At 43.6% G+C, this 5,495-nt stretch overlaps 1 pseudogene; it reads left to right on the plus strand.

Annotated features, from left to right (window-relative positions):
• Nucleotides 1–1,531: 1,531 nt before the first annotated feature.
• Nucleotides 1,532–5,495, plus strand: part of LOC116078640 — a 9,303-nt pseudogene continuing 5,339 nt past the window's right edge.

Genomic DNA, 5,495 nt, shown 5'->3' on the forward strand with positions numbered 1-5,495 from the left:
GCAGTCCTCAGAGGGCACCAGCTCCTGGGACCCCCCACACCCCAGCAATGACTCTCTGTGTCCTTGGGGAAAGCGGAGTCCTCACAAAGTGGCTCCTGAGCCCTGTCCCTGTCCTGCCCCTGTTCTTCTCCATTGCTTTTCCTCACTGTCCCAGCTGTCCTGCCCTCTCCCCTGTCACAGGCACTCTCCTGCATCTGGAACTTTGACCCCCCCCCCTTCTGCCCTGATGGCTCTTTCTGAATGGCTTCTTTCCCAGCCGCCTCTTCAGCTTTGCTCAGTTACTTTCTCTGTGCAGGTATCAGAAAGTTCATTTAAGCCTAGCAGTACAGAGGAAAATTGTGCCCACACCCCTGCAGCTCTGCTGCCCAAGCTTCCGAAGCTTGCTGTCTGCTTTCTTTGTAGTTTAACAGCTTTGTTCATGTGTTCACCCATGCCAGGTAAGAGTGAATTCTATAGTTTTTAAACAAATATTAGTTTCTATATATTTTTGATGTTTGTGTTACATACAATAGTCAATAAACAAACCACATTTTCTTACGCTCTCATAGCTACATCTTTGATCTGTTGATAGAAACAAAAGTCATAGAATCATATGCATTGTGTTTAAGATAGTAAACAAATACATAAAATGAGAAAAATTTTAGTATTATATTACTATCTTCTATAGTAAGTTTGGCACCTTATAATTTTTTATAAATCTATGATATTAAAATTATTATAAGCATATTATCACTTTAAAATTTTATGTTTGTTTTTAACTGTATGTATCTCTATGTGTGTGTATGCATGTGTGCTTTTGTGATGATGTTTACATGTGAGCACAGTTGTCCAGGGAATGTTTAATGATTATGAATCTCCAGTGGTAGTGGCTGTGAGCCTCTCAGCCAGGGTGCTGGGAACCTCTCCCAGTTTTCAGGTTTTCTATGAGAGCAGTTGGCACTCTTGACCAATGAGCTGCTGCAGCAGCCTAATGATAATGTTCTAGTGAGAGTAGAACTTGTTCCCTCAGCCTCGGTCTATGAGTGCTAACTGAGGAACTAAAACTTCAAAACTTCAAAACCCTTGTCTTTGCCCTGTATGGGACAATGTGCTTAGACACAATGCTTCACATTATACTAAGTCTATCTTGCTAATACTGAACCGAATTGAGGCTTAAGAACCAACCACTGTGGCTACTGAGCAGGAAGAGCCCACAGTCAACCATGGGGCCAGTGCACCTCCATTAGAAGGCTGAAGAGCTCACAGTCAACCATGGGGCCAGTGCACCTCCATTAGAAGGCTGCTTCTCGCTTAGGGTTCTACCCGGGGAACAGACTCTTCTCTCTGACTTCAGTTTTTCTCTGTTTATTCTTCCTTGTGCTGAGACCAAGAGTGAAACTGAAGGCTATATGTGGGAAGAACCAGGAAAGAGAAGTGTTTAGGAGGACAGGGGGCCTTGCAGAGAGGCCTATGTGATTCAGACAGACAGGTTGAAAGATCTTCTCAGATACGGTGTGGTATGTGTCTCCTCATTGTCCTGCAGGTCACCATCATGATGCCCCCTCAAGTTCTCATTTCAGGCCTCCTACTCCTTCTCCCAGGTGAATGAGAGGTGGGGTGGGGAATGCCTGGGAGGAGGGAGGTTCAGTCAAATACATTCCCTGGGGACAGAATCACAGGTTATATAGAGAGCAAAGAATGAGGATGAAGCCGTAGCTCCAAAGATATTTGTTAACCTCCATGAATTTCAAAATTTGTGGCCCAAATATAAGAGCCACAAGACTGTCAGGTAAGGGTTGAATATATGTTCATGCATGTAATATTTAAGTAAGGGTGAGTATATGTATGTATGTGTAATCATCAATGCTTTAGGGCTACACACTAGTCTCCTTCCTTCACCTTCGAAGGTCATCATTGTGCACTGAATCTGAAACAGCATTTTCAAAGTTTCAAAAATGTTAAAAGTCAGTAGGCATCCTCGTAGTCCCATTTTTAGGAGTCTGAGGCCAGAATATAGTAAATACAAGAAAGTCTGCACTACAGAGCAAGGCCCTGTCTACAAACCAACCAACAAGTCAGCAATAAGGGTGCATACCATTATTTAATCCTAGCAGGCAGAATTGGATGGATCTCTATGAGTTCCAGGCTAACTTAATCTATACAGAGAGTTGTAGGCCTGTGAGAACTAGATAGTTAGATATATCTCGGGGGAGGGAGGGAGGGAGAGAGAGAGATACAAAAAGAATTAAAAAGAGAATATGAATGTAATACACTACAGTAAATTGTTTCATCCACACATATGTCTATTACATAGTCACACTGAAGGATTCACTAACAGAAAATTGTTTATAGTAAAATGCTAAGCTATCAAAACTCTCCAAATAAAAACGAAAAGATGGGCTCATAGCGTGCATGTCTCCCATGCATCATGTGTCACGTTCAATCCACAGTTGAGCCAAAAAGAAAAAATAAGAAAGAAATGAAGAAGTAAGTTAGTTATAGGAAAATATTTCGAGCTCACTCTCCATTTCTTCCTCTTTATCCACAGCTGCTGTGGATTCTTTCCCAGAAGTGCATGGAGTGGTGGAACAGCCTGTCACAGTGCCATGTATATATCCAGTGTCTGATGATTAGCATCCATGCTCTGGGGCAGAGAGGCATGCACTTCTGATACATATGGACACGTTCTCATTGTGACTATTGGACTCCAAATCCTCTATCAGACCAACTACCGCTACCAGCTACATGGGCCACTTTCTTCAAGGAAATGTGGCCTTGACAATAGTGAATGTCGCTGAGAGTGACAGTGGTCACTCCTGCTGTCGAGTGGAAAATAAGAGACTGGATGGTGGTGCACAGACACTGACCAACTCACTGCAAGGTCAACCCGGTAAGCTTGCCTTATTTCCTTGCTTGTTACTTACTTCTTATTGTGAACCGAGTCCTCTGTTTGCTAATAATTTGTTCTTTTCCCATAATAAGGAAACTAAAGTACTTATAAACATGCGTGGGAGTGAGCACTTGCTTTTACTATTTTTTGGTTGTGAGCCTAACGGCTGAGCCACCTCTCCAGCCTGCTTTTATTATTTTTTAATGCCATAGCCTCATGTATCTCAGGCTGTCCTCTGATGCCTCCCGCCAGTCACTTTCTAGTGCTGAGAATACAAGTGAGTCCCCCTCACACCCAGGCTAAATTACCCTGTCTTAAATACCCTTTTGTAGCATGTGGTTCCCTGTTCCACTTCCTCCCTCAGGGTGTTCAGGCACAGCTGCACACCGGCCTTGGCAGAGGATGAAGTAGAATCTGGAAAGGGTGGGTCAGCAGAATCTTGGTCTCGAGGTGAGTGCAAGAATTTTAGTATTACAGTCAGTGTTATGGCTCTTGGTATTCAGTGAGACAACTGTGTTCTTTATTCTGGGTGAACAAGGCTTATATAAACCTTGGGGACCGGGAAGGGGGTCATTTTAGGATGGATGTCCATTAACTGAGACTTAAGGTACTGGGAATGCCTCATATGTATGGAGAGTCATTTCAGGTGCCTGCTGTGCAGGTTCTTATGGGGAGAAAGGGAGAGTGGAACCTGTGATTTCACCAAGGACTAGGCAATATTCCTCAGGTAGAGGATGTAAGGGCCAGGCTCCCTAGATAAAGTCAGGCAGCTCATGGCGTAACCCAGTCTAGTCTGCTATCCTGACGTTTCTCAACAGGTACAGAATACCTTTTATGTGCTTGGGTGAAACTAAAGCACCCCTTAACGCAAGACCAAAGCTAAGTCAGGATCCATGTCCTCACTGTACTTGGGACAGTCCTGTTAGTTCATGAAACTATGTTCATTTTTCTGTCCTAAAACACAGGAAGGAGCTTTATTTAAACTATTGACTTGAATTAAAAGGTACCCTCTATCTCTAAGTTATTGTCTTACAACATTAAAAACGCTTGTTATTTGTTTGACAGGGTTTCTCTTAGTCGTTCCGGCTCCCTTTGTAGACCAGGCTGGCCTCAAACTCAGAGATCCAACTGCCACTGTTTCCCCCATGGCTGAGATTAAGGGCATGGACTACCACGCCTGGTCAAAACATCTGTTCTCAACCATGTAAAACTGTCACAGCTGTATCCTGAAAAGTAGGCAATGCGGAGTGCAGCTGCACAGATGAGCTGGCTTCACCAGTGGTCAGCTGACCTTCTGGCCATTGTGACACAGGCCACAGGTATAGGTGGACAATTCTACTCCCTGTCTGCCTGCCTTGGGCTTTTGAAATAGTCCTCACATTATGTCACAAAATTATCCTTTTATATAAAAAAAAACTGGCCACATGGGAAAGTGTTTCTCTTTCAACACCTGCTCAGTTGTTACTAGTGAGAAGTTCATGAAAACTCTGGGTTTAAGTCACTACAGTTTCTCTTTCGATGTGGAAATCCTTGTCATAAATATGTAAGGGTCCATGATTCCTGAAGAATGATACCCTAGACGCAAATAGTATGCAACAGCAAAGAACATTTATTCTGTAGAGAACCTATATGCAGGGCCCGACCATACATCAGGATGGAAGACAGAGGTGTGGACTTGGCAGGGTCAATTTAATGCCTGTTAGGGTAGGAGTGCCAGATTTTACCTTTCTTTTCCTTGATTTGTTGGCTGTATCTCTAGGAGTAGATGCCTTTGTGATTTGTTGAGGTTCTGGGGTTGGCTCAGGCAAGGTGGTGGGGCAGCTTCCTGATTGGCTGCTGGAATTCACTTGTTTTGGACTTTTCCAGTTGTGGGAAACAGAAACTTAGGCCTAGTCTCCCAAACTGCCAGTTTGCAGTCTGTCATGGAGTCAGCCTGGCTCTAGCTAAATCTGTCCTCTCAAAGGAGTTGAATCATGAGGATGTACCTTCTGGTGATATTTCCTAATGTCCTTAACTGAGTTGACACTGACAATAGAAACCAATACTAACTTGTCCCCCCCCCCCTTTTTTTTAATTCAGAACATCATTCTATAACTGTTCAGTTTTTGCAGTTGTTACTTGCTTTTTTATTTATCTATTTTATTTTGAGGATGAATCTCACTGTGTGGTATGAATGGCCATGATCTCTCCCCAAGTAGATCAGGCCGCCTGAAAACTCACTAATCCAAAATTGCCTCTGTCTTTTGACTAATGGGAACAAAAGTCTGTGTCACCATGCACAGCTGCTTGAAATCATTTAGAGTGAGCTGTTATCAAGCTTAGAAGTTCTTTCACTGGTCAATGTTTAAAAGTCCTCTGTCTGGCTCGTCACTGGGTCCACAAGAGACAATCTGTCTAATCCTTAACAACCACTTTGTATAACTTCTCATGATTTAAGCACACTGAGCGGACTCCTCAGCTGTCCCAGGACCCCCGTCAGCTCCTCTGCACCTTCCCGTCCACCTGGGAGACAAAGTGTCCCAGAGCGAGAAAAGAGAAGCTCCTGAGCTGGTTGTTTCTTTTCTGGTTGTTGTTCCCATCATGACCTTTTGGTTAGGGTTGTTGGGTTTCAGTCGTTTTCTTTTGG

This window comes from Mastomys coucha, unplaced genomic scaffold (assembly GCF_008632895.1).
Source record: "Mastomys coucha isolate ucsf_1 unplaced genomic scaffold, UCSF_Mcou_1 pScaffold5, whole genome shotgun sequence".
Taxonomy (NCBI): domain Eukaryota; kingdom Metazoa; phylum Chordata; class Mammalia; order Rodentia; family Muridae; genus Mastomys; species Mastomys coucha.